The sequence below is a fragment of the Ictalurus punctatus genome, unplaced genomic scaffold (assembly GCF_001660625.3).
Source record: "Ictalurus punctatus breed USDA103 unplaced genomic scaffold, Coco_2.0 tig00006879, whole genome shotgun sequence".
NCBI lineage: Eukaryota > Metazoa > Chordata > Actinopteri > Siluriformes > Ictaluridae > Ictalurus > Ictalurus punctatus.
Genome location: NW_026521124.1, coordinates 41531 through 61168, shown reverse-complemented (window position 1 = coordinate 61168; position 19638 = coordinate 41531). Strand labels below are relative to the sequence as shown.

The 19638-nt window shown below is 45.1% G+C and overlaps 71 non-coding genes across 71 annotated transcripts; all 71 read right to left on the bottom strand.

Moving 5' to 3' along the window:
• Positions 1–8: 8 nt before the first annotated feature.
• LOC128631649 (5S ribosomal RNA) lies at positions 9–127 on the bottom strand. Its single transcript, XR_008395818.1, has one exon. It is a non-coding gene; the product is annotated as a 5S ribosomal RNA (ribosomal RNA).
• A 159-nt stretch (positions 128–286) lies between these two features.
• LOC128631648 (5S ribosomal RNA) lies at positions 287–405 on the bottom strand. The gene has a single exon (XR_008395817.1). It is a non-coding gene; the product is annotated as a 5S ribosomal RNA (ribosomal RNA).
• A 152-nt stretch (positions 406–557) lies between these two features.
• LOC128631646 (5S ribosomal RNA) lies at positions 558–676 on the bottom strand. Its single transcript, XR_008395815.1, has one exon. It is a non-coding gene; the product is annotated as a 5S ribosomal RNA (ribosomal RNA).
• Positions 677–835: 159 nt separating this feature from the next.
• On the bottom strand, positions 836–954 carry LOC128631645 (5S ribosomal RNA). The gene has a single exon (XR_008395814.1). It is a non-coding gene; the product is annotated as a 5S ribosomal RNA (ribosomal RNA).
• Positions 955–1118: 164 nt separating this feature from the next.
• On the bottom strand, positions 1119–1237 carry LOC128631644 (5S ribosomal RNA). Its single transcript, XR_008395813.1, has one exon. It is a non-coding gene; the product is annotated as a 5S ribosomal RNA (ribosomal RNA).
• A 156-nt stretch (positions 1238–1393) lies between these two features.
• Positions 1394–1512, bottom strand: LOC128631643 (5S ribosomal RNA). Its single transcript, XR_008395812.1, has one exon. It is a non-coding gene; the product is annotated as a 5S ribosomal RNA (ribosomal RNA).
• Positions 1513–1676: 164 nt separating this feature from the next.
• On the bottom strand, positions 1677–1795 carry LOC128631642 (5S ribosomal RNA). Its single transcript, XR_008395811.1, has one exon. It is a non-coding gene; the product is annotated as a 5S ribosomal RNA (ribosomal RNA).
• A 160-nt stretch (positions 1796–1955) lies between these two features.
• Positions 1956–2074, bottom strand: LOC128631641 (5S ribosomal RNA). Its single transcript, XR_008395810.1, has one exon. It is a non-coding gene; the product is annotated as a 5S ribosomal RNA (ribosomal RNA).
• Positions 2075–2230: 156 nt separating this feature from the next.
• On the bottom strand, positions 2231–2349 carry LOC128631640 (5S ribosomal RNA). Its single transcript, XR_008395809.1, has one exon. It is a non-coding gene; the product is annotated as a 5S ribosomal RNA (ribosomal RNA).
• Positions 2350–2509: 160 nt separating this feature from the next.
• On the bottom strand, positions 2510–2628 carry LOC128631639 (5S ribosomal RNA). Its single transcript, XR_008395808.1, has one exon. It is a non-coding gene; the product is annotated as a 5S ribosomal RNA (ribosomal RNA).
• Positions 2629–2784: 156 nt separating this feature from the next.
• On the bottom strand, positions 2785–2903 carry LOC128631638 (5S ribosomal RNA). Its single transcript, XR_008395807.1, has one exon. It is a non-coding gene; the product is annotated as a 5S ribosomal RNA (ribosomal RNA).
• A 160-nt stretch (positions 2904–3063) lies between these two features.
• LOC128631637 (5S ribosomal RNA) lies at positions 3064–3182 on the bottom strand. Its single transcript, XR_008395806.1, has one exon. It is a non-coding gene; the product is annotated as a 5S ribosomal RNA (ribosomal RNA).
• A 156-nt stretch (positions 3183–3338) lies between these two features.
• Positions 3339–3457, bottom strand: LOC128631635 (5S ribosomal RNA). The gene has a single exon (XR_008395804.1). It is a non-coding gene; the product is annotated as a 5S ribosomal RNA (ribosomal RNA).
• A 160-nt stretch (positions 3458–3617) lies between these two features.
• On the bottom strand, positions 3618–3736 carry LOC128631634 (5S ribosomal RNA). The gene has a single exon (XR_008395803.1). It is a non-coding gene; the product is annotated as a 5S ribosomal RNA (ribosomal RNA).
• Positions 3737–3896: 160 nt separating this feature from the next.
• LOC128631633 (5S ribosomal RNA) lies at positions 3897–4015 on the bottom strand. Its single transcript, XR_008395802.1, has one exon. It is a non-coding gene; the product is annotated as a 5S ribosomal RNA (ribosomal RNA).
• A 158-nt stretch (positions 4016–4173) lies between these two features.
• On the bottom strand, positions 4174–4292 carry LOC128631632 (5S ribosomal RNA). Its single transcript, XR_008395801.1, has one exon. It is a non-coding gene; the product is annotated as a 5S ribosomal RNA (ribosomal RNA).
• Positions 4293–4452: 160 nt separating this feature from the next.
• On the bottom strand, positions 4453–4571 carry LOC128631631 (5S ribosomal RNA). The gene has a single exon (XR_008395800.1). It is a non-coding gene; the product is annotated as a 5S ribosomal RNA (ribosomal RNA).
• Positions 4572–4727: 156 nt separating this feature from the next.
• LOC128631630 (5S ribosomal RNA) lies at positions 4728–4846 on the bottom strand. Its single transcript, XR_008395799.1, has one exon. It is a non-coding gene; the product is annotated as a 5S ribosomal RNA (ribosomal RNA).
• Positions 4847–5006: 160 nt separating this feature from the next.
• Positions 5007–5125, bottom strand: LOC128631629 (5S ribosomal RNA). The gene has a single exon (XR_008395798.1). It is a non-coding gene; the product is annotated as a 5S ribosomal RNA (ribosomal RNA).
• Positions 5126–5281: 156 nt separating this feature from the next.
• Positions 5282–5400, bottom strand: LOC128631628 (5S ribosomal RNA). Its single transcript, XR_008395797.1, has one exon. It is a non-coding gene; the product is annotated as a 5S ribosomal RNA (ribosomal RNA).
• A 160-nt stretch (positions 5401–5560) lies between these two features.
• LOC128631627 (5S ribosomal RNA) lies at positions 5561–5679 on the bottom strand. Its single transcript, XR_008395796.1, has one exon. It is a non-coding gene; the product is annotated as a 5S ribosomal RNA (ribosomal RNA).
• A 160-nt stretch (positions 5680–5839) lies between these two features.
• On the bottom strand, positions 5840–5958 carry LOC128631626 (5S ribosomal RNA). Its single transcript, XR_008395795.1, has one exon. It is a non-coding gene; the product is annotated as a 5S ribosomal RNA (ribosomal RNA).
• A 160-nt stretch (positions 5959–6118) lies between these two features.
• On the bottom strand, positions 6119–6237 carry LOC128631624 (5S ribosomal RNA). The gene has a single exon (XR_008395793.1). It is a non-coding gene; the product is annotated as a 5S ribosomal RNA (ribosomal RNA).
• A 163-nt stretch (positions 6238–6400) lies between these two features.
• LOC128631623 (5S ribosomal RNA) lies at positions 6401–6519 on the bottom strand. The gene has a single exon (XR_008395792.1). It is a non-coding gene; the product is annotated as a 5S ribosomal RNA (ribosomal RNA).
• Positions 6520–6675: 156 nt separating this feature from the next.
• LOC128631622 (5S ribosomal RNA) lies at positions 6676–6794 on the bottom strand. The gene has a single exon (XR_008395791.1). It is a non-coding gene; the product is annotated as a 5S ribosomal RNA (ribosomal RNA).
• Positions 6795–6954: 160 nt separating this feature from the next.
• LOC128631621 (5S ribosomal RNA) lies at positions 6955–7073 on the bottom strand. Its single transcript, XR_008395790.1, has one exon. It is a non-coding gene; the product is annotated as a 5S ribosomal RNA (ribosomal RNA).
• A 160-nt stretch (positions 7074–7233) lies between these two features.
• Positions 7234–7352, bottom strand: LOC128631620 (5S ribosomal RNA). The gene has a single exon (XR_008395789.1). It is a non-coding gene; the product is annotated as a 5S ribosomal RNA (ribosomal RNA).
• Positions 7353–7512: 160 nt separating this feature from the next.
• On the bottom strand, positions 7513–7631 carry LOC128631619 (5S ribosomal RNA). The gene has a single exon (XR_008395788.1). It is a non-coding gene; the product is annotated as a 5S ribosomal RNA (ribosomal RNA).
• Positions 7632–7788: 157 nt separating this feature from the next.
• LOC128631618 (5S ribosomal RNA) lies at positions 7789–7907 on the bottom strand. Its single transcript, XR_008395787.1, has one exon. It is a non-coding gene; the product is annotated as a 5S ribosomal RNA (ribosomal RNA).
• Positions 7908–8063: 156 nt separating this feature from the next.
• LOC128631617 (5S ribosomal RNA) lies at positions 8064–8182 on the bottom strand. The gene has a single exon (XR_008395786.1). It is a non-coding gene; the product is annotated as a 5S ribosomal RNA (ribosomal RNA).
• A 160-nt stretch (positions 8183–8342) lies between these two features.
• On the bottom strand, positions 8343–8461 carry LOC128631616 (5S ribosomal RNA). The gene has a single exon (XR_008395785.1). It is a non-coding gene; the product is annotated as a 5S ribosomal RNA (ribosomal RNA).
• Positions 8462–8617: 156 nt separating this feature from the next.
• On the bottom strand, positions 8618–8736 carry LOC128631615 (5S ribosomal RNA). The gene has a single exon (XR_008395784.1). It is a non-coding gene; the product is annotated as a 5S ribosomal RNA (ribosomal RNA).
• A 160-nt stretch (positions 8737–8896) lies between these two features.
• LOC128631613 (5S ribosomal RNA) lies at positions 8897–9015 on the bottom strand. The gene has a single exon (XR_008395782.1). It is a non-coding gene; the product is annotated as a 5S ribosomal RNA (ribosomal RNA).
• Positions 9016–9171: 156 nt separating this feature from the next.
• Positions 9172–9290, bottom strand: LOC128631612 (5S ribosomal RNA). The gene has a single exon (XR_008395781.1). It is a non-coding gene; the product is annotated as a 5S ribosomal RNA (ribosomal RNA).
• Positions 9291–9450: 160 nt separating this feature from the next.
• LOC128631611 (5S ribosomal RNA) lies at positions 9451–9569 on the bottom strand. The gene has a single exon (XR_008395780.1). It is a non-coding gene; the product is annotated as a 5S ribosomal RNA (ribosomal RNA).
• Positions 9570–9727: 158 nt separating this feature from the next.
• LOC128631610 (5S ribosomal RNA) lies at positions 9728–9846 on the bottom strand. Its single transcript, XR_008395779.1, has one exon. It is a non-coding gene; the product is annotated as a 5S ribosomal RNA (ribosomal RNA).
• A 160-nt stretch (positions 9847–10006) lies between these two features.
• On the bottom strand, positions 10007–10125 carry LOC128631609 (5S ribosomal RNA). Its single transcript, XR_008395778.1, has one exon. It is a non-coding gene; the product is annotated as a 5S ribosomal RNA (ribosomal RNA).
• A 160-nt stretch (positions 10126–10285) lies between these two features.
• Positions 10286–10404, bottom strand: LOC128631608 (5S ribosomal RNA). The gene has a single exon (XR_008395777.1). It is a non-coding gene; the product is annotated as a 5S ribosomal RNA (ribosomal RNA).
• A 160-nt stretch (positions 10405–10564) lies between these two features.
• LOC128631607 (5S ribosomal RNA) lies at positions 10565–10683 on the bottom strand. The gene has a single exon (XR_008395776.1). It is a non-coding gene; the product is annotated as a 5S ribosomal RNA (ribosomal RNA).
• A 156-nt stretch (positions 10684–10839) lies between these two features.
• LOC128631606 (5S ribosomal RNA) lies at positions 10840–10958 on the bottom strand. The gene has a single exon (XR_008395775.1). It is a non-coding gene; the product is annotated as a 5S ribosomal RNA (ribosomal RNA).
• Positions 10959–11120: 162 nt separating this feature from the next.
• On the bottom strand, positions 11121–11239 carry LOC128631605 (5S ribosomal RNA). Its single transcript, XR_008395774.1, has one exon. It is a non-coding gene; the product is annotated as a 5S ribosomal RNA (ribosomal RNA).
• Positions 11240–11399: 160 nt separating this feature from the next.
• LOC128631604 (5S ribosomal RNA) lies at positions 11400–11518 on the bottom strand. The gene has a single exon (XR_008395773.1). It is a non-coding gene; the product is annotated as a 5S ribosomal RNA (ribosomal RNA).
• A 160-nt stretch (positions 11519–11678) lies between these two features.
• On the bottom strand, positions 11679–11797 carry LOC128631602 (5S ribosomal RNA). Its single transcript, XR_008395771.1, has one exon. It is a non-coding gene; the product is annotated as a 5S ribosomal RNA (ribosomal RNA).
• A 160-nt stretch (positions 11798–11957) lies between these two features.
• LOC128631601 (5S ribosomal RNA) lies at positions 11958–12076 on the bottom strand. Its single transcript, XR_008395770.1, has one exon. It is a non-coding gene; the product is annotated as a 5S ribosomal RNA (ribosomal RNA).
• A 164-nt stretch (positions 12077–12240) lies between these two features.
• LOC128631600 (5S ribosomal RNA) lies at positions 12241–12359 on the bottom strand. The gene has a single exon (XR_008395769.1). It is a non-coding gene; the product is annotated as a 5S ribosomal RNA (ribosomal RNA).
• Positions 12360–12519: 160 nt separating this feature from the next.
• On the bottom strand, positions 12520–12638 carry LOC128631599 (5S ribosomal RNA). Its single transcript, XR_008395768.1, has one exon. It is a non-coding gene; the product is annotated as a 5S ribosomal RNA (ribosomal RNA).
• A 159-nt stretch (positions 12639–12797) lies between these two features.
• Positions 12798–12916, bottom strand: LOC128631598 (5S ribosomal RNA). The gene has a single exon (XR_008395767.1). It is a non-coding gene; the product is annotated as a 5S ribosomal RNA (ribosomal RNA).
• Positions 12917–13076: 160 nt separating this feature from the next.
• LOC128631597 (5S ribosomal RNA) lies at positions 13077–13195 on the bottom strand. The gene has a single exon (XR_008395766.1). It is a non-coding gene; the product is annotated as a 5S ribosomal RNA (ribosomal RNA).
• A 154-nt stretch (positions 13196–13349) lies between these two features.
• Positions 13350–13468, bottom strand: LOC128631596 (5S ribosomal RNA). Its single transcript, XR_008395765.1, has one exon. It is a non-coding gene; the product is annotated as a 5S ribosomal RNA (ribosomal RNA).
• Positions 13469–13628: 160 nt separating this feature from the next.
• LOC128631595 (5S ribosomal RNA) lies at positions 13629–13747 on the bottom strand. The gene has a single exon (XR_008395764.1). It is a non-coding gene; the product is annotated as a 5S ribosomal RNA (ribosomal RNA).
• Positions 13748–13903: 156 nt separating this feature from the next.
• LOC128631594 (5S ribosomal RNA) lies at positions 13904–14022 on the bottom strand. The gene has a single exon (XR_008395763.1). It is a non-coding gene; the product is annotated as a 5S ribosomal RNA (ribosomal RNA).
• A 160-nt stretch (positions 14023–14182) lies between these two features.
• LOC128631593 (5S ribosomal RNA) lies at positions 14183–14301 on the bottom strand. The gene has a single exon (XR_008395762.1). It is a non-coding gene; the product is annotated as a 5S ribosomal RNA (ribosomal RNA).
• A 156-nt stretch (positions 14302–14457) lies between these two features.
• LOC128631591 (5S ribosomal RNA) lies at positions 14458–14576 on the bottom strand. The gene has a single exon (XR_008395760.1). It is a non-coding gene; the product is annotated as a 5S ribosomal RNA (ribosomal RNA).
• Positions 14577–14736: 160 nt separating this feature from the next.
• On the bottom strand, positions 14737–14855 carry LOC128631590 (5S ribosomal RNA). The gene has a single exon (XR_008395759.1). It is a non-coding gene; the product is annotated as a 5S ribosomal RNA (ribosomal RNA).
• A 160-nt stretch (positions 14856–15015) lies between these two features.
• LOC128631589 (5S ribosomal RNA) lies at positions 15016–15134 on the bottom strand. The gene has a single exon (XR_008395758.1). It is a non-coding gene; the product is annotated as a 5S ribosomal RNA (ribosomal RNA).
• A 160-nt stretch (positions 15135–15294) lies between these two features.
• On the bottom strand, positions 15295–15413 carry LOC128631588 (5S ribosomal RNA). The gene has a single exon (XR_008395757.1). It is a non-coding gene; the product is annotated as a 5S ribosomal RNA (ribosomal RNA).
• Positions 15414–15577: 164 nt separating this feature from the next.
• Positions 15578–15696, bottom strand: LOC128631587 (5S ribosomal RNA). The gene has a single exon (XR_008395756.1). It is a non-coding gene; the product is annotated as a 5S ribosomal RNA (ribosomal RNA).
• Positions 15697–15856: 160 nt separating this feature from the next.
• Positions 15857–15975, bottom strand: LOC128631586 (5S ribosomal RNA). The gene has a single exon (XR_008395755.1). It is a non-coding gene; the product is annotated as a 5S ribosomal RNA (ribosomal RNA).
• Positions 15976–16135: 160 nt separating this feature from the next.
• On the bottom strand, positions 16136–16254 carry LOC128631585 (5S ribosomal RNA). The gene has a single exon (XR_008395754.1). It is a non-coding gene; the product is annotated as a 5S ribosomal RNA (ribosomal RNA).
• Positions 16255–16420: 166 nt separating this feature from the next.
• Positions 16421–16539, bottom strand: LOC128631584 (5S ribosomal RNA). Its single transcript, XR_008395753.1, has one exon. It is a non-coding gene; the product is annotated as a 5S ribosomal RNA (ribosomal RNA).
• A 160-nt stretch (positions 16540–16699) lies between these two features.
• LOC128631583 (5S ribosomal RNA) lies at positions 16700–16818 on the bottom strand. The gene has a single exon (XR_008395752.1). It is a non-coding gene; the product is annotated as a 5S ribosomal RNA (ribosomal RNA).
• Positions 16819–16978: 160 nt separating this feature from the next.
• LOC128631582 (5S ribosomal RNA) lies at positions 16979–17097 on the bottom strand. Its single transcript, XR_008395751.1, has one exon. It is a non-coding gene; the product is annotated as a 5S ribosomal RNA (ribosomal RNA).
• Positions 17098–17257: 160 nt separating this feature from the next.
• On the bottom strand, positions 17258–17376 carry LOC128631580 (5S ribosomal RNA). Its single transcript, XR_008395749.1, has one exon. It is a non-coding gene; the product is annotated as a 5S ribosomal RNA (ribosomal RNA).
• A 167-nt stretch (positions 17377–17543) lies between these two features.
• On the bottom strand, positions 17544–17662 carry LOC128631579 (5S ribosomal RNA). The gene has a single exon (XR_008395748.1). It is a non-coding gene; the product is annotated as a 5S ribosomal RNA (ribosomal RNA).
• A 156-nt stretch (positions 17663–17818) lies between these two features.
• Positions 17819–17937, bottom strand: LOC128631578 (5S ribosomal RNA). Its single transcript, XR_008395747.1, has one exon. It is a non-coding gene; the product is annotated as a 5S ribosomal RNA (ribosomal RNA).
• Positions 17938–18105: 168 nt separating this feature from the next.
• Positions 18106–18224, bottom strand: LOC128631577 (5S ribosomal RNA). Its single transcript, XR_008395746.1, has one exon. It is a non-coding gene; the product is annotated as a 5S ribosomal RNA (ribosomal RNA).
• Positions 18225–18380: 156 nt separating this feature from the next.
• Positions 18381–18499, bottom strand: LOC128631576 (5S ribosomal RNA). Its single transcript, XR_008395745.1, has one exon. It is a non-coding gene; the product is annotated as a 5S ribosomal RNA (ribosomal RNA).
• Positions 18500–18666: 167 nt separating this feature from the next.
• Positions 18667–18785, bottom strand: LOC128631574 (5S ribosomal RNA). The gene has a single exon (XR_008395743.1). It is a non-coding gene; the product is annotated as a 5S ribosomal RNA (ribosomal RNA).
• Positions 18786–18941: 156 nt separating this feature from the next.
• On the bottom strand, positions 18942–19060 carry LOC128631573 (5S ribosomal RNA). The gene has a single exon (XR_008395742.1). It is a non-coding gene; the product is annotated as a 5S ribosomal RNA (ribosomal RNA).
• A 160-nt stretch (positions 19061–19220) lies between these two features.
• On the bottom strand, positions 19221–19339 carry LOC128631572 (5S ribosomal RNA). The gene has a single exon (XR_008395741.1). It is a non-coding gene; the product is annotated as a 5S ribosomal RNA (ribosomal RNA).
• A 160-nt stretch (positions 19340–19499) lies between these two features.
• LOC128631571 (5S ribosomal RNA) lies at positions 19500–19618 on the bottom strand. Its single transcript, XR_008395740.1, has one exon. It is a non-coding gene; the product is annotated as a 5S ribosomal RNA (ribosomal RNA).
• Between the last annotated feature and the right edge of the window lie 20 nt (positions 19619–19638).

Sequence of the window (19638 nt, the reverse complement as noted above, 5' to 3'; positions counted from 1 at the left end):
AAATAAAAAGCTTACAGCACCTAGTATTCCCATTCAGTCTCCCAACCGAGTACTAACCAGGCCCAACTCTGCTTTGCTTCCGAGTTCAGATGAGATCAGGCTTTTTCAGAGTGGTATGGCCGTAAGCGAAAGCTGACCCCAAATGGGGCCTATTTAAATAGTGTAATCAAAAACTGACTGACTGACTGACTGATTGATTGATTGGGTCCCCTTCAAACCTGTGTCCAACCTTTATCCCAAAACAGGATGTTGTGCAGAGGCCATGAAAACACTGATCCAAATAAAAAGCTTACAGCACCTAGTATTCCCATTCAGTCTCCCAACCGAGTACTAACCAGGCCCAACTCTGCTTTGCTTCCGAGTTCAGATGAGATCAGGCTTTTTCAGAGTGGTATGGCCGTAAGCGAAAGCTGACCCCAAATGGGGCCTATTTAAATAGTGTAATCAAAAGACTGACTGACTGATTGATTGATTGGGTCCCCTTCAAACCTGTGTCCAACCTTTATCCCAAAACAGGATGTTGTGCAGAGGCCATGAAAACACTGATCCAAATAAAAAGCTTACAGCACCTAGTATTCCCATTCAGTCTCCCAACCGAGTACTAACCAGGCCCAACTCTGCTTTGCTTCCGAGTTCAGATGAGATCAGGCTTTTTCAGAGTGGTATGGCCGTAAGCGAAAGCTGACCCCAAATGGGGCCTATTTAAATAGTGTAATCAAAGACTGACTGACTGACTGACTGATTGATTGATTGGGTCCCCTTCAAACCTGTGTCCAACCTTTATCCCAAAACAGGATGTTGTGCAGAGGCCATGAAAACACTGATCCAAATAAAAAGCTTACAGCACCTAGTATTCCCATTCAGTCTCCCAACCGAGTACTAACCAGGCCCAACTCTGCTTTGCTTCCGAGTTCAGATGAGATCAGGCTTTTTCAGAGTGGTATGGCCGTAAGCGAAAGCTGACCCCAAATGGGGCCTATTTAAATAGTGTAATCAAAAGACTGACTGACTGACTGACTGACTGATTGATTGATTGGGTCCCCTTCAAACCTGTGTCCAACCTTTATCCCAAAACAGGATGTTGTGCAGAGGCCATGAAAACACTGATCCAAATAAAAAGCTTACAGCACCTAGTATTCCCATTCAGTCTCCCAACCGAGTACTAACCAGGCCCAACTCTGCTTTGCTTCCGAGTTCAGATGAGATCAGGCTTTTTCAGAGTGGTATGGCCGTAAGCGAAAGCTGACCCCAAATGGGGCCTATTTAAATAGTGTAATCAAAAGACTGACTGACTGATTGATTGATTGATTGGGTCCCCTTCAAACCTGTGTCCAACCTTTATCCCAAAACAGGATGTTGTGCAGAGGCCATGAAAACACTGATCCAAATAAAAAGCTTACAGCACCTAGTATTCCCATTCAGTCTCCCAACCGAGTACTAACCAGGCCCAACTCTGCTTTGCTTCCGAGTTCAGATGAGATCAGGCTTTTTCAGAGTGGTATGGCCGTAAGCGAAAGCTGACCCCAAATGGGGCCTATTTAAATAGTGTAATCAAAAGACTGACTGACTGACTGACTGACTGATTGATTGATTGGGTCCCCTTCAAACCTGTGTCCAACCTTTATCCCAAAACAGGATGTTGTGCAGAGGCCATGAAAACACTGATCCAAATAAAAAGCTTACAGCACCTAGTATTCCCATTCAGTCTCCCAACCGAGTACTAACCAGGCCCAACTCTGCTTTGCTTCCGAGTTCAGATGAGATCAGGCTTTTTCAGAGTGGTATGGCCGTAAGCGAAAGCTGACCCCAAATGGGGCCTATTTAAATAGTGTAATCAAAAGACTGACTGACTGACTGACTGATTGATTGATTGGGTCCCCTTCAAACCTGTGTCCAACCTTTATCCCAAAACAGGATGTTGTGCAGAGGCCATGAAAACACTGATCCAAATAAAAAGCTTACAGCACCTAGTATTCCCATTCAGTCTCCCAACCGAGTACTAACCAGGCCCAACTCTGCTTTGCTTCCGAGTTCAGATGAGATCAGGCTTTTTCAGAGTGGTATGGCCGTAAGCGAAAGCTGACCCCAAATGGGGCCTATTTAAATAGTGTAATCAAAAGACTGACTGACTGACTGATTGATTGATTGGGTCCCCTTCAAACCTGTGTCCAACCTTTATCCCAAAACAGGATGTTGTGCAGAGGCCATGAAAACACTGATCCAAATAAAAAGCTTACAGCACCTAGTATTCCCATTCAGTCTCCCAACCGAGTACTAACCAGGCCCAACTCTGCTTTGCTTCCGAGTTCAGATGAGATCAGGCTTTTTCAGAGTGGTATGGCCGTAAGCGAAAGCTGACCCCAAATGGGGCCTATTTAAATAGTGTAATCAAAAGACTGACTGACTGACTGACTGATTGATTGATTGGGTCCCCTTCAAACCTGTGTCCAACCTTTATCCCAAAACAGGATGTTGTGCAGAGGCCATGAAAACACTGATCCAAATAAAAAGCTTACAGCACCTAGTATTCCCATTCAGTCTCCCAACCGAGTACTAACCAGGCCCAACTCTGCTTTGCTTCCGAGTTCAGATGAGATCAGGCTTTTTCAGAGTGGTATGGCCGTAAGCGAAAGCTGACCCCAAATGGGGCCTATTTAAATAGTGTAATCAAAAGACTGACTGACTGACTGATTGATTGATTGGGTCCCCTTCAAACCTGTGTCCAACCTTTATCCCAAAACAGGATGTTGTGCAGAGGCCATGAAAACACTGATCCAAATAAAAAGCTTACAGCACCTAGTATTCCCATTCAGTCTCCCAACCGAGTACTAACCAGGCCCAACTCTGCTTTGCTTCCGAGTTCAGATGAGATCAGGCTTTTTCAGAGTGGTATGGCCGTAAGCGAAAGCTGACCCCAAATGGGGCCTATTTAAATAGTGTAATCAAAAGACTGACTGACTGACTGACTGATTGATTGATTGGGTCCCCTTCAAACCTGTGTCCAACCTTTATCCCAAAACAGGATGTTGTGCAGAGGCCATGAAAACACTGATCCAAATAAAAAGCTTACAGCACCTAGTATTCCCATTCAGTCTCCCAACCGAGTACTAACCAGGCCCAACTCTGCTTTGCTTCCGAGTTCAGATGAGATCAGGCTTTTTCAGAGTGGTATGGCCGTAAGCGAAAGCTGACCCCAAATGGGGCCTATTTAAATAGTGTAATCAAAAGACTGACTGACTGATTGATTGATTGATTGGGTCCCCTTCAAACCTGTGTCCAACCTTTATCCCAAAACAGGATGTTGTGCAGAGGCCATGAAAACACTGATCCAAATAAAAAGCTTACAGCACCTAGTATTCCCATTCAGTCTCCCAACCGAGTACTAACCAGGCCCAACTCTGCTTTGCTTCCGAGTTCAGATGAGATCAGGCTTTTTCAGAGTGGTATGGCCGTAAGCGAAAGCTGACCCCAAATGGGGCCTATTTAAATAGTGTAATCAAAAGACTGACTGACTGACTGACTGATTGATTGATTGGGTCCCCTTCAAACCTGTGTCCAACCTTTATCCCAAAACAGGATGTTGTGCAGAGGCCATGAAAACACTGATCCAAATAAAAAGCTTACAGCACCTAGTATTCCCATTCAGTCTCCCAACCGAGTACTAACCAGGCCCAACTCTGCTTTGCTTCCGAGTTCAGATGAGATCAGGCTTTTTCAGAGTGGTATGGCCGTAAGCGAAAGCTGACCCCAAATGGGGCCTATTTAAATAGTGTAATCAAAAGACTGACTGACTGACTGATTGATTGATTGATTGGGTCCCCTTCAAACCTGTGTCCAACCTTTATCCCAAAACAGGATGTTGTGCAGAGGCCATGAAAACACTGATCCAAATAAAAAGCTTACAGCACCTAGTATTCCCATTCAGTCTCCCAACCGAGTACTAACCAGGCCCAACTCTGCTTTGCTTCCGAGTTCAGATGAGATCAGGCTTTTTCAGAGTGGTATGGCCGTAAGCGAAAGCTGACCCCAAATGGGGCCTATTTAAATAGTGTAATCAAAACTGACTGACTGACTGACTGATTGATTGATTGGGTCCCCTTCAAACCTGTGTCCAACCTTTATCCCAAAACAGGATGTTGTGCAGAGGCCATGAAAACACTGATCCAAATAAAAAGCTTACAGCACCTAGTATTCCCATTCAGTCTCCCAACCGAGTACTAACCAGGCCCAACTCTGCTTTGCTTCCGAGTTCAGATGAGATCAGGCTTTTTCAGAGTGGTATGGCCGTAAGCGAAAGCTGACCCCAAATGGGGCCTATTTAAATAGTGTAATCAAAAGACTGACTGACTGACTGACTGATTGATTGATTGGGTCCCCTTCAAACCTGTGTCCAACCTTTATCCCAAAACAGGATGTTGTGCAGAGGCCATGAAAACACTGATCCAAATAAAAAGCTTACAGCACCTAGTATTCCCATTCAGTCTCCCAACCGAGTACTAACCAGGCCCAACTCTGCTTTGCTTCCGAGTTCAGATGAGATCAGGCTTTTTCAGAGTGGTATGGCCGTAAGCGAAAGCTGACCCCAAATGGGGCCTATTTAAATAGTGTAATCAAAAGACTGACTGACTGACTGATTGATTGATTGGGTCCCCTTCAAACCTGTGTCCAACCTTTATCCCAAAACAGGATGTTGTGCAGAGGCCATGAAAACACTGATCCAAATAAAAAGCTTACAGCACCTAGTATTCCCATTCAGTCTCCCAACCGAGTACTAACCAGGCCCAACTCTGCTTTGCTTCCGAGTTCAGATGAGATCAGGCTTTTTCAGAGTGGTATGGCCGTAAGCGAAAGCTGACCCCAAATGGGGCCTATTTAAATAGTGTAATCAAAAGACTGACTGACTGACTGACTGATTGATTGATTGGGTCCCCTTCAAACCTGTGTCCAACCTTTATCCCAAAACAGGATGTTGTGCAGAGGCCATGAAAACACTGATCCAAATAAAAAGCTTACAGCACCTAGTATTCCCATTCAGTCTCCCAACCGAGTACTAACCAGGCCCAACTCTGCTTTGCTTCCGAGTTCAGATGAGATCAGGCTTTTTCAGAGTGGTATGGCCGTAAGCGAAAGCTGACCCCAAATGGGGCCTATTTAAATAGTGTAATCAAAAGACTGACTGACTGACTGATTGATTGATTGGGTCCCCTTCAAACCTGTGTCCAACCTTTATCCCAAAACAGGATGTTGTGCAGAGGCCATGAAAACACTGATCCAAATAAAAAGCTTACAGCACCTAGTATTCCCATTCAGTCTCCCAACCGAGTACTAACCAGGCCCAACTCTGCTTTGCTTCCGAGTTCAGATGAGATCAGGCTTTTTCAGAGTGGTATGGCCGTAAGCGAAAGCTGACCCCAAATGGGGCCTATTTAAATAGTGTAATCAAAAGACTGACTGACTGACTGACTGATTGATTGATTGGGTCCCCTTCAAACCTGTGTCCAACCTTTATCCCAAAACAGGATGTTGTGCAGAGGCCATGAAAACACTGATCCAAATAAAAAGCTTACAGCACCTAGTATTCCCATTCAGTCTCCCAACCGAGTACTAACCAGGCCCAACTCTGCTTTGCTTCCGAGTTCAGATGAGATCAGGCTTTTTCAGAGTGGTATGGCCGTAAGCGAAAGCTGACCCCAAATGGGGCCTATTTAAATAGTGTAATCAAAAGACTGACTGACTGACTGACTGATTGATTGATTGGGTCCCCTTCAAACCTGTGTCCAACCTTTATCCCAAAACAGGATGTTGTGCAGAGGCCATGAAAACACTGATCCAAATAAAAAGCTTACAGCACCTAGTATTCCCATTCAGTCTCCCAACCGAGTACTAACCAGGCCCAACTCTGCTTTGCTTCCGAGTTCAGATGAGATCAGGCTTTTTCAGAGTGGTATGGCCGTAAGCGAAAGCTGACCCCAAATGGGGCCTATTTAAATAGTGTAATCAAAAGACTGACTGACTGACTGACTGATTGATTGATTGGGTCCCCTTCAAACCTGTGTCCAACCTTTATCCCAAAACAGGATGTTGTGCAGAGGCCATGAAAACACTGATCCAAATAAAAAGCTTACAGCACCTAGTATTCCCATTCAGTCTCCCAACCGAGTACTAACCAGGCCCAACTCTGCTTTGCTTCCGAGTTCAGATGAGATCAGGCTTTTTCAGAGTGGTATGGCCGTAAGCGAAAGCTGACCCCAAATGGGGCCTATTTAAATAGTGTAATCAAAAGACTGACTGACTGACTGATGACTGATTGATTGATTGGGTCCCCTTCAAACCTGTGTCCAACCTTTATCCCAAAACAGGATGTTGTGCAGAGGCCATGAAAACACTGATCCAAATAAAAAGCTTACAGCACCTAGTATTCCCATTCAGTCTCCCAACCGAGTACTAACCAGGCCCAACTCTGCTTTGCTTCCGAGTTCAGATGAGATCAGGCTTTTTCAGAGTGGTATGGCCGTAAGCGAAAGCTGACCCCAAATGGGGCCTATTTAAATAGTGTAATCAAAAGACTGACTGACTGACTGATTGATTGATTGGGTCCCCTTCAAACCTGTGTCCAACCTTTATCCCAAAACAGGATGTTGTGCAGAGGCCATGAAAACACTGATCCAAATAAAAAGCTTACAGCACCTAGTATTCCCATTCAGTCTCCCAACCGAGTACTAACCAGGCCCAACTCTGCTTTGCTTCCGAGTTCAGATGAGATCAGGCTTTTTCAGAGTGGTATGGCCGTAAGCGAAAGCTGACCCCAAATGGGGCCTATTTAAATAGTGTAATCAAAAGACTGACTGACTGACTGACTGATTGATTGATTGGGTCCCCTTCAAACCTGTGTCCAACCTTTATCCCAAAACAGGATGTTGTGCAGAGGCCATGAAAACACTGATCCAAATAAAAAGCTTACAGCACCTAGTATTCCCATTCAGTCTCCCAACCGAGTACTAACCAGGCCCAACTCTGCTTTGCTTCCGAGTTCAGATGAGATCAGGCTTTTTCAGAGTGGTATGGCCGTAAGCGAAAGCTGACCCCAAATGGGGCCTATTTAAATAGTGTAATCAAAAGACTGACTGACTGACTGACTGATTGATTGATTGGGTCCCCTTCAAACCTGTGTCCAACCTTTATCCCAAAACAGGATGTTGTGCAGAGGCCATGAAAACACTGATCCAAATAAAAAGCTTACAGCACCTAGTATTCCCATTCAGTCTCCCAACCGAGTACTAACCAGGCCCAACTCTGCTTTGCTTCCGAGTTCAGATGAGATCAGGCTTTTTCAGAGTGGTATGGCCGTAAGCGAAAGCTGACCCCAAATGGGGCCTATTTAAATAGTGTAATCAAAAGACTGACTGACTGACTGACTGATTGATTGATTGGGTCCCCTTCAAACCTGTGTCCAACCTTTATCCCAAAACAGGATGTTGTGCAGAGGCCATGAAAACACTGATCCAAATAAAAAGCTTACAGCACCTAGTATTCCCATTCAGTCTCCCAACCGAGTACTAACCAGGCCCAACTCTGCTTTGCTTCCGAGTTCAGATGAGATCAGGCTTTTTCAGAGTGGTATGGCCGTAAGCGAAAGCTGACCCCAAATGGGGCCTATTTAAATAGTGTAATCAAACTGACTGACTGACTGACTGATTGATTGATTGGGTCCCCTTCAAACCTGTGTCCAACCTTTATCCCAAAACAGGATGTTGTGCAGAGGCCATGAAAACACTGATCCAAATAAAAAGCTTACAGCACCTAGTATTCCCATTCAGTCTCCCAACCGAGTACTAACCAGGCCCAACTCTGCTTTGCTTCCGAGTTCAGATGAGATCAGGCTTTTTCAGAGTGGTATGGCCGTAAGCGAAAGCTGACCCCAAATGGGGCCTATTTAAATAGTGTAATCAAAAGACTGACTGACTGACTGATTGATTGATTGGGTCCCCTTCAAACCTGTGTCCAACCTTTATCCCAAAACAGGATGTTGTGCAGAGGCCATGAAAACACTGATCCAAATAAAAAGCTTACAGCACCTAGTATTCCCATTCAGTCTCCCAACCGAGTACTAACCAGGCCCAACTCTGCTTTGCTTCCGAGTTCAGATGAGATCAGGCTTTTTCAGAGTGGTATGGCCGTAAGCGAAAGCTGACCCCAAATGGGGCCTATTTAAATAGTGTAATCAAAAGACTGACTGACTGACTGACTGATTGATTGATTGGGTCCCCTTCAAACCTGTGTCCAACCTTTATCCCAAAACAGGATGTTGTGCAGAGGCCATGAAAACACTGATCCAAATAAAAAGCTTACAGCACCTAGTATTCCCATTCAGTCTCCCAACCGAGTACTAACCAGGCCCAACTCTGCTTTGCTTCCGAGTTCAGATGAGATCAGGCTTTTTCAGAGTGGTATGGCCGTAAGCGAAAGCTGACCCCAAATGGGGCCTATTTAAATAGTGTAATCAAAAGACTGACTGACTGATTGATTGATTGATTGGGTCCCCTTCAAACCTGTGTCCAACCTTTATCCCAAAACAGGATGTTGTGCAGAGGCCATGAAAACACTGATCCAAATAAAAAGCTTACAGCACCTAGTATTCCCATTCAGTCTCCCAACCGAGTACTAACCAGGCCCAACTCTGCTTTGCTTCCGAGTTCAGATGAGATCAGGCTTTTTCAGAGTGGTATGGCCGTAAGCGAAAGCTGACCCCAAATGGGGCCTATTTAAATAGTGTAATCAAAAGACTGACTGACTGACTGACTGATTGATTGATTGGGTCCCCTTCAAACCTGTGTCCAACCTTTATCCCAAAACAGGATGTTGTGCAGAGGCCATGAAAACACTGATCCAAATAAAAAGCTTACAGCACCTAGTATTCCCATTCAGTCTCCCAACCGAGTACTAACCAGGCCCAACTCTGCTTTGCTTCCGAGTTCAGATGAGATCAGGCTTTTTCAGAGTGGTATGGCCGTAAGCGAAAGCTGACCCCAAATGGGGCCTATTTAAATAGTGTAATCAAAAGACTGACTGACTGATTGATTGATTGATTGGGTCCCCTTCAAACCTGTGTCCAACCTTTATCCCAAAACAGGATGTTGTGCAGAGGCCATGAAAACACTGATCCAAATAAAAAGCTTACAGCACCTAGTATTCCCATTCAGTCTCCCAACCGAGTACTAACCAGGCCCAACTCTGCTTTGCTTCCGAGTTCAGATGAGATCAGGCTTTTTCAGAGTGGTATGGCCGTAAGCGAAAGCTGACCCCAAATGGGGCCTATTTAAATAGTGTAATCAAAAGACTGACTGACTGACTGACTGATTGATTGATTGGGTCCCCTTCAAACCTGTGTCCAACCTTTATCCCAAAACAGGATGTTGTGCAGAGGCCATGAAAACACTGATCCAAATAAAAAGCTTACAGCACCTAGTATTCCCATTCAGTCTCCCAACCGAGTACTAACCAGGCCCAACTCTGCTTTGCTTCCGAGTTCAGATGAGATCAGGCTTTTTCAGAGTGGTATGGCCGTAAGCGAAAGCTGACCCCAAATGGGGCCTATTTAAATAGTGTAATCAAAACTGACTGACTGACTGACTGATTGATTGATTGGGTCCCCTTCAAACCTGTGTCCAACCTTTATCCCAAAACAGGATGTTGTGCAGAGGCCATGAAAACACTGATCCAAATAAAAAGCTTACAGCACCTAGTATTCCCATTCAGTCTCCCAACCGAGTACTAACCAGGCCCAACTCTGCTTTGCTTCCGAGTTCAGATGAGATCAGGCTTTTTCAGAGTGGTATGGCCGTAAGCGAAAGCTGACCCCAAATGGGGCCTATTTAAATAGTGTAATCAAAAGACTGACTGACTGACTGACTGATTGATTGATTGGGTCCCCTTCAAACCTGTGTCCAACCTTTATCCCAAAACAGGATGTTGTGCAGAGGCCATGAAAACACTGATCCAAATAAAAAGCTTACAGCACCTAGTATTCCCATTCAGTCTCCCAACCGAGTACTAACCAGGCCCAACTCTGCTTTGCTTCCGAGTTCAGATGAGATCAGGCTTTTTCAGAGTGGTATGGCCGTAAGCGAAAGCTGACCCCAAATGGGGCCTATTTAAATAGTGTAATCAAAAGACTGACTGACTGACTGACTGATTGATTGATTGGGTCCCCTTCAAACCTGTGTCCAACCTTTATCCCAAAACAGGATGTTGTGCAGAGGCCATGAAAACACTGATCCAAATAAAAAGCTTACAGCACCTAGTATTCCCATTCAGTCTCCCAACCGAGTACTAACCAGGCCCAACTCTGCTTTGCTTCCGAGTTCAGATGAGATCAGGCTTTTTCAGAGTGGTATGGCCGTAAGCGAAAGCTGACCCCAAATGGGGCCTATTTAAATAGTGTAATCAAAAGACTGACTGACTGACTGACTGATTGATTGATTGGGTCCCCTTCAAACCTGTGTCCAACCTTTATCCCAAAACAGGATGTTGTGCAGAGGCCATGAAAACACTGATCCAAATAAAAAGCTTACAGCACCTAGTATTCCCATTCAGTCTCCCAACCGAGTACTAACCAGGCCCAACTCTGCTTTGCTTCCGAGTTCAGATGAGATCAGGCTTTTTCAGAGTGGTATGGCCGTAAGCGAAAGCTGACCCCAAATGGGGCCTATTTAAATAGTGTAATCAAAAGACTGACTGACTGATTGATTGATTGATTGGGTCCCCTTCAAACCTGTGTCCAACCTTTATCCCAAAACAGGATGTTGTGCAGAGGCCATGAAAACACTGATCCAAATAAAAAGCTTACAGCACCTAGTATTCCCATTCAGTCTCCCAACCGAGTACTAACCAGGCCCAACTCTGCTTTGCTTCCGAGTTCAGATGAGATCAGGCTTTTTCAGAGTGGTATGGCCGTAAGCGAAAGCTGACCCCAAATGGGGCCTATTTAAATAGTGTAATCAAAACTGACTGACTGACTGACTGACTGATTGATTGATTGGGTCCCCTTCAAACCTGTGTCCAACCTTTATCCCAAAACAGGATGTTGTGCAGAGGCCATGAAAACACTGATCCAAATAAAAAGCTTACAGCACCTAGTATTCCCATTCAGTCTCCCAACCGAGTACTAACCAGGCCCAACTCTGCTTTGCTTCCGAGTTCAGATGAGATCAGGCTTTTTCAGAGTGGTATGGCCGTAAGCGAAAGCTGACCCCAAATGGGGCCTATTTAAATAGTGTAATCAAAAGACTGACTGACTGACTGATTGATTGATTGATTGGGTCCCCTTCAAACCTGTGTCCAACCTTTATCCCAAAACAGGATGTTGTGCAGAGGCCATGAAAACACTGATCCAAATAAAAAGCTTACAGCACCTAGTATTCCCATTCAGTCTCCCAACCGAGTACTAACCAGGCCCAACTCTGCTTTGCTTCCGAGTTCAGATGAGATCAGGCTTTTTCAGAGTGGTATGGCCGTAAGCGAAAGCTGACCCCAAATGGGGCCTATTTAAATAGTGTAATCAAAAGACTGACTGACTGACTGACTGATTGATTGATTGGGTCCCCTTCAAACCTGTGTCCAACCTTTATCCCAAAACAGGATGTTGTGCAGAGGCCATGAAAACACTGATCCAAATAAAAAGCTTACAGCACCTAGTATTCCCATTCAGTCTCCCAACCGAGTACTAACCAGGCCCAACTCTGCTTTGCTTCCGAGTTCAGATGAGATCAGGCTTTTTCAGAGTGGTATGGCCGTAAGCGAAAGCTGACCCCAAATGGGGCCTATTTAAATAGTGTAATCAAAAGACTGACTGACTGACTGACTGATTGATTGATTGGGTCCCCTTCAAACCTGTGTCCAACCTTTATCCCAAAACAGGATGTTGTGCAGAGGCCATGAAAACACTGATCCAAATAAAAAGCTTACAGCACCTAGTATTCCCATTCAGTCTCCCAACCGAGTACTAACCAGGCCCAACTCTGCTTTGCTTCCGAGTTCAGATGAGATCAGGCTTTTTCAGAGTGGTATGGCCGTAAGCGAAAGCTGACCCCAAATGGGGCCTATTTAAATAGTGTAATCAAAAGACTGACTGACTGACTGACTGACTGATTGATTGATTGGGTCCCCTTCAAACCTGTGTCCAACCTTTATCCCAAAACAGGATGTTGTGCAGAGGCCATGAAAACACTGATCCAAATAAAAAGCTTACAGCACCTAGTATTCCCATTCAGTCTCCCAACCGAGTACTAACCAGGCCCAACTCTGCTTTGCTTCCGAGTTCAGATGAGATCAGGCTTTTTCAGAGTGGTATGGCCGTAAGCGAAAGCTGACCCCAAATGGGGCCTATTTAAATAGTGTAATCAAAAGACTGACTGACTGACTGACTGATTGATTGATTGGGTCCCCTTCAAACCTGTGTCCAACCTTTATCCCAAAACAGGATGTTGTGCAGAGGCCATGAAAACACTGATCCAAATAAAAAGCTTACAGCACCTAGTATTCCCATTCAGTCTCCCAACCGAGTACTAACCAGGCCCAACTCTGCTTTGCTTCCGAGTTCAGATGAGATCAGGCTTTTTCAGAGTGGTATGGCCGTAAGCGAAAGCTGACCCCAAATGGGGCCTATTTAAATAGTGTAATCAAAAACTGACTGACTGACTGACTGATTGATTGATTGGGTCCCCTTCAAACCTGTGTCCAACCTTTATCCCAAAACAGGATGTTGTGCAGAGGCCATGAAAACACTGATCCAAATAAAAAGCTTACAGCACCTAGTATTCCCATTCAGTCTCCCAACCGAGTACTAACCAGGCCCAACTCTGCTTTGCTTCCGAGTTCAGATGAGATCAGGCTTTTTCAGAGTGGTATGGCCGTAAGCGAAAGCTGACCCCAAATGGGGCCTATTTAAATAGTGTAATCAAAAGACTGACTGACTGACTGACTGATTGATTGATTGGGTCCCCTTCAAACCTGTGTCCAACCTTTATCCCAAAACAGGATGTTGTGCAGAGGCCATGAAAACACTGATCCAAATAAAAAGCTTACAGCACCTAGTATTCCCATTCAGTCTCCCAACCGAGTACTAACCAGGCCCAACTCTGCTTTGCTTCCGAGTTCAGATGAGATCAGGCTTTTTCAGAGTGGTATGGCCGTAAGCGAAAGCTGACCCCAAATGGGGCCTATTTAAATAGTGTAATCAAAACTGACTGACTGACTGATTGATTGATTGGGTCCCCTTCAAACCTGTGTCCAACCTTTATCCCAAAACAGGATGTTGTGCAGAGGCCATGAAAACACTGATCCAAATAAAAAGCTTACAGCACCTAGTATTCCCATTCAGTCTCCCAACCGAGTACTAACCAGGCCCAACTCTGCTTTGCTTCCGAGTTCAGATGAGATCAGGCTTTTTCAGAGTGGTATGGCCGTAAGCGAAAGCTGACCCCAAATGGGGCCTATTTAAATAGTGTAATCAAAAGACTGACTGACTGACTGACTGATTGATTGATTGGGTCCCCTTCAAACCTGTGTCCAACCTTTATCCCAAAACAGGATGTTGTGCAGAGGCCATGAAAACACTGATCCAAATAAAAAGCTTACAGCACCTAGTATTCCCATTCAGTCTCCCAACCGAGTACTAACCAGGCCCAACTCTGCTTTGCTTCCGAGTTCAGATGAGATCAGGCTTTTTCAGAGTGGTATGGCCGTAAGCGAAAGCTGACCCCAAATGGGGCCTATTTAAATAGTGTAATCAAAAGACTGACTGACTGACTGATTGATTGATTGGGTCCCCTTCAAACCTGTGTCCAACCTTTATCCCAAAACAGGATGTTGTGCAGAGGCCATGAAAACACTGATCCAAATAAAAAGCTTACAGCACCTAGTATTCCCATTCAGTCTCCCAACCGAGTACTAACCAGGCCCAACTCTGCTTTGCTTCCGAGTTCAGATGAGATCAGGCTTTTTCAGAGTGGTATGGCCGTAAGCGAAAGCTGACCCCAAATGGGGCCTATTTAAATAGTGTAATCAAAAGACTGACTGACTGACTGACTGATTGATTGATTGGGTCCCCTTCAAACCTGTGTCCAACCTTTATCCCAAAACAGGATGTTGTGCAGAGGCCATGAAAACACTGATCCAAATAAAAAGCTTACAGCACCTAGTATTCCCATTCAGTCTCCCAACCGAGTACTAACCAGGCCCAACTCTGCTTTGCTTCCGAGTTCAGATGAGATCAGGCTTTTTCAGAGTGGTATGGCCGTAAGCGAAAGCTGACCCCAAATGGGGCCTATTTAAATAGTGTAATCAAAAGACTGACTGACTGACTGATTGATTGATTGGGTCCCCTTCAAACCTGTGTCCAACCTTTATCCCAAAACAGGATGTTGTGCAGAGGCCATGAAAACACTGATCCAAATAAAAAGCTTACAGCACCTAGTATTCCCATTCAGTCTCCCAACCGAGTACTAACCAGGCCCAACTCTGCTTTGCTTCCGAGTTCAGATGAGATCAGGCTTTTTCAGAGTGGTATGGCCGTAAGCGAAAGCTGACCCCAAATGGGGCCTATTTAAATAGTGTAATCAAAAGACTGACTGACTGACTGACTGATTGATTGATTGGGTCCCCTTCAAACCTGTGTCCAACCTTTATCCCAAAACAGGATGTTGTGCAGAGGCCATGAAAACACTGATCCAAATAAAAAGCTTACAGCACCTAGTATTCCCATTCAGTCTCCCAACCGAGTACTAACCAGGCCCAACTCTGCTTTGCTTCCGAGTTCAGATGAGATCAGGCTTTTTCAGAGTGGTATGGCCGTAAGCGAAAGCTGACCCCAAATGGGGCCTATTTAAATAGTGTAATCAAAAGACTGACTGACTGACTGACTGATTGATTGATTGGGTCCCCTTCAAACCTGTGTCCAACCTTTATCCCAAAACAGGATGTTGTGCAGAGGCCATGAAAACACTGATCCAAATAAAAAGCTTACAGCACCTAGTATTCCCATTCAGTCTCCCAACCGAGTACTAACCAGGCCCAACTCTGCTTTGCTTCCGAGTTCAGATGAGATCAGGCTTTTTCAGAGTGGTATGGCCGTAAGCGAAAGCTGACCCCAAATGGGGCCTATTTAAATAGTGTAATCAAAAGACTGACTGACTGACTGACTGATTGATTGATTGGGTCCCCTTCAAACCTGTGTCCAACCTTTATCCCAAAACAGGATGTTGTGCAGAGGCCATGAAAACACTGATCCAAATAAAAAGCTTACAGCACCTAGTATTCCCATTCAGTCTCCCAACCGAGTACTAACCAGGCCCAACTCTGCTTTGCTTCCGAGTTCAGATGAGATCAGGCTTTTTCAGAGTGGTATGGCCGTAAGCGAAAGCTGACCCCAAATGGGGCCTATTTAAATAGTGTAATCAAAAGACTGACTGACTGACTGACTGACTGATTGATTGATTGGGTCCCCTTCAAACCTGTGTCCAACCTTTATCCCAAAACAGGATGTTGTGCAGAGGCCATGAAAACACTGATCCAAATAAAAAGCTTACAGCACCTAGTATTCCCATTCAGTCTCCCAACCGAGTACTAACCAGGCCCAACTCTGCTTTGCTTCCGAGTTCAGATGAGATCAGGCTTTTTCAGAGTGGTATGGCCGTAAGCGAAAGCTGACCCCAAATGGGGCCTATTTAAATAGTGTAATCAAAAGACTGACTGACTGACTGACTGATTGATTGATTGGGTCCCCTTCAAACCTGTGTCCAACCTTTATCCCAAAACAGGATGTTGTGCAGAGGCCATGAAAACACTGATCCAAATAAAAAGCTTACAGCACCTAGTATTCCCATTCAGTCTCCCAACCGAGTACTAACCAGGCCCAACTCTGCTTTGCTTCCGAGTTCAGATGAGATCAGGCTTTTTCAGAGTGGTATGGCCGTAAGCGAAAGCTGACCCCAAATGGGGCCTATTTAAATAGTGTAATCAAAAGACTGACTGACTGACTGACTGATTGATTGATTGGGTCCCCTTCAAACCTGTGTCCAACCTTTATCCCAAAACAGGATGTTGTGCAGAGGCCATGAAAACACTGATCCAAATAAAAAGCTTACAGCACCTAGTATTCCCATTCAGTCTCCCAACCGAGTACTAACCAGGCCCAACTCTGCTTTGCTTCCGAGTTCAGATGAGATCAGGCTTTTTCAGAGTGGTATGGCCGTAAGCGAAAGCTGACCCCAAATGGGGCCTATTTAAATAGTGTAATCAAAACTGACTGACTGACTGACTGACTGACTGATTGATTGATTGGGTCCCCTTCAAACCTGTGTCCAACCTTTATCCCAAAACAGGATGTTGTGCAGAGGCCATGAAAACACTGATCCAAATAAAAAGCTTACAGCACCTAGTATTCCCATTCAGTCTCCCAACCGAGTACTAACCAGGCCCAACTCTGCTTTGCTTCCGAGTTCAGATGAGATCAGGCTTTTTCAGAGTGGTATGGCCGTAAGCGAAAGCTGACCCCAAATGGGGCCTATTTAAATAGTGTAATCAAAAGACTGACTGACTGACTGATTGATTGATTGATTGGGTCCCCTTCAAACCTGTGTCCAACCTTTATCCCAAAACAGGATGTTGTGCAGAGGCCATGAAAACACTGATCCAAATAAAAAGCTTACAGCACCTAGTATTCCCATTCAGTCTCCCAACCGAGTACTAACCAGGCCCAACTCTGCTTTGCTTCCGAGTTCAGATGAGATCAGGCTTTTTCAGAGTGGTATGGCCGTAAGCGAAAGCTGACCCCAAATGGGGCCTATTTAAATAGTGTAATCAAAAGACTGACTGACTGACTGACTGATTGATTGATTGGGTCCCCTTCAAACCTGTGTCCAACCTTTATCCCAAAACAGGATGTTGTGCAGAGGCCATGAAAACACTGATCCAAATAAAAAGCTTACAGCACCTAGTATTCCCATTCAGTCTCCCAACCGAGTACTAACCAGGCCCAACTCTGCTTTGCTTCCGAGTTCAGATGAGATCAGGCTTTTTCAGAGTGGTATGGCCGTAAGCGAAAGCTGACCCCAAATGGGGCCTATTTAAATAGTGTAATCAAAAGACTGACTGACTGACTGATTGATTGATTGATTGGGTCCCCTTCAAACCTGTGTCCAACCTTTATCCCAAAACAGGATGTTGTGCAGAGGCCATGAAAACACTGATCCAAATAAAAAGCTTACAGCACCTAGTATTCCCATTCAGTCTCCCAACCGAGTACTAACCAGGCCCAACTCTGCTTTGCTTCCGAGTTCAGATGAGATCAGGCTTTTTCAGAGTGGTATGGCCGTAAGCGAAAGCTGACCCCAAATGGGGCCTATTTAAATAGTGTAATCAAAAACTGACTGACTGACTGACTGACTGACTGATTGATTGATTGGGTCCCCTTCAAACCTGTGTCCAACCTTTATCCCAAAACAGGATGTTGTGCAGAGGCCATGAAAACACTGATCCAAATAAAAAGCTTACAGCACCTAGTATTCCCATTCAGTCTCCCAACCGAGTACTAACCAGGCCCAACTCTGCTTTGCTTCCGAGTTCAGATGAGATCAGGCTTTTTCAGAGTGGTATGGCCGTAAGCGAAAGCTGACCCCAAATGGGGCCTATTTAAATAGTGTAATCAAAAGACTGACTGACTGATTGATTGATTGATTGGGTCCCCTTCAAACCTGTGTCCAACCTTTATCCCAAAACAGGATGTTGTGCAGAGGCCATGAAAACACTGATCCAAATAAAAAGCTTACAGCACCTAGTATTCCCATTCAGTCTCCCAACCGAGTACTAACCAGGCCCAACTCTGCTTTGCTTCCGAGTTCAGATGAGATCAGGCTTTTTCAGAGTGGTATGGCCGTAAGCGAAAGCTGACCCCAAATGGGGCCTATTTAAATAGTGTAATCAAAAAACTGACTGACTGACTGACTGACTGACTGATTGATTGATTGGGTCCCCTTCAAACCTGTGTCCAACCTTTATCCCAAAACAGGATGTTGTGCAGAGGCCATGAAAACACTGATCCAAATAAAAAGCTTACAGCACCTAGTATTCCCATTCAGTCTCCCAACCGAGTACTAACCAGGCCCAACTCTGCTTTGCTTCCGAGTTCAGATGAGATCAGGCTTTTTCAGAGTGGTATGGCCGTAAGCGAAAGCTGACCCCAAATGGGGCCTATTTAAATAGTGTAATCAAAAGACTGACTGACTGATTGATTGATTGATTGGGTCCCCTTCAAACCTGTGTCCAACCTTTATCCCAAAACAGGATGTTGTGCAGAGGCCATGAAAACACTGATCCAAATAAAAAGCTTACAGCACCTAGTATTCCCATTCAGTCTCCCAACCGAGTACTAACCAGGCCCAACTCTGCTTTGCTTCCGAGTTCAGATGAGATCAGGCTTTTTCAGAGTGGTATGGCCGTAAGCGAAAGCTGACCCCAAATGGGGCCTATTTAAATAGTGTAATCAAAAACTGACTGACTGACTGACTGACTGATTGATTGATTGATTGGGTCCCCTTCAAACCTGTGTCCAACCTTTATCCCAAAACAGGATGTTGTGCAGAGGCCATGAAAACACTGATCCAAATAAAAAGCTTACAGCACCTAGTATTCCCATTCAGTCTCCCAACCGAGTACTAACCAGGCCCAACTCTGCTTTGCTTCCGAGTTCAGATGAGATCAGGCTTTTTCAGAGTGGTATGGCCGTAAGCGAAAGCTGACCCCAAATGGGGCCTATTTAAATAGTGTAATCAAAAGACTGACTGACTGACTGATTGATTGATTGGGTCCCCTTCAAACCTGTGTCCAACCTTTATCCCAAAACAGGATGTTGTGCAGAGGCCATGAAAACACTGATCCAAATAAAAAGCTTACAGCACCTAGTATTCCCATTCAGTCTCCCAACCGAGTACTAACCAGGCCCAACTCTGCTTTGCTTCCGAGTTCAGATGAGATCAGGCTTTTTCAGAGTGGTATGGCCGTAAGCGAAAGCTGACCCCAAATGGGGCCTATTTAAATAGTGTAATCAAAAGACTGACTGACTGACTGACTGATTGATTGATTGGGTCCCCTTCAAACCTGTGTCCAACCTTTATCCCAAAACAGGATGTTGTGCAGAGGCCATGAAAACACTGATCCAAATAAAAAGCTTACAGCACCTAGTATTCCCATTCAGTCTCCCAACCGAGTACTAACCAGGCCCAACTCTGCTTTGCTTCCGAGTTCAGATGAGATCAGGCTTTTTCAGAGTGGTATGGCCGTAAGCGAAAGCTGACCCCAAATGGGGCCTATTTAAATAGTGTAATCAAAAGACTGACTGACTGACTGACTGATTGATTGATTGGGTCCCCTTCAAACCTGTGTCCAACCTTTATCCCAAAACAGGATGTTGTGCAGAGGCCATGAAAACACTGATCCAAATAAAAAGCTTACAGCACCTAGTATTCCCATTCAGTCTCCCAACCGAGTACTAACCAGGCCCAACTCTGCTTTGCTTCCGAGTTCAGATGAGATCAGGCTTTTTCAGAGTGGTATGGCCGTAAGCGAAAGCTGACCCCAAATGGG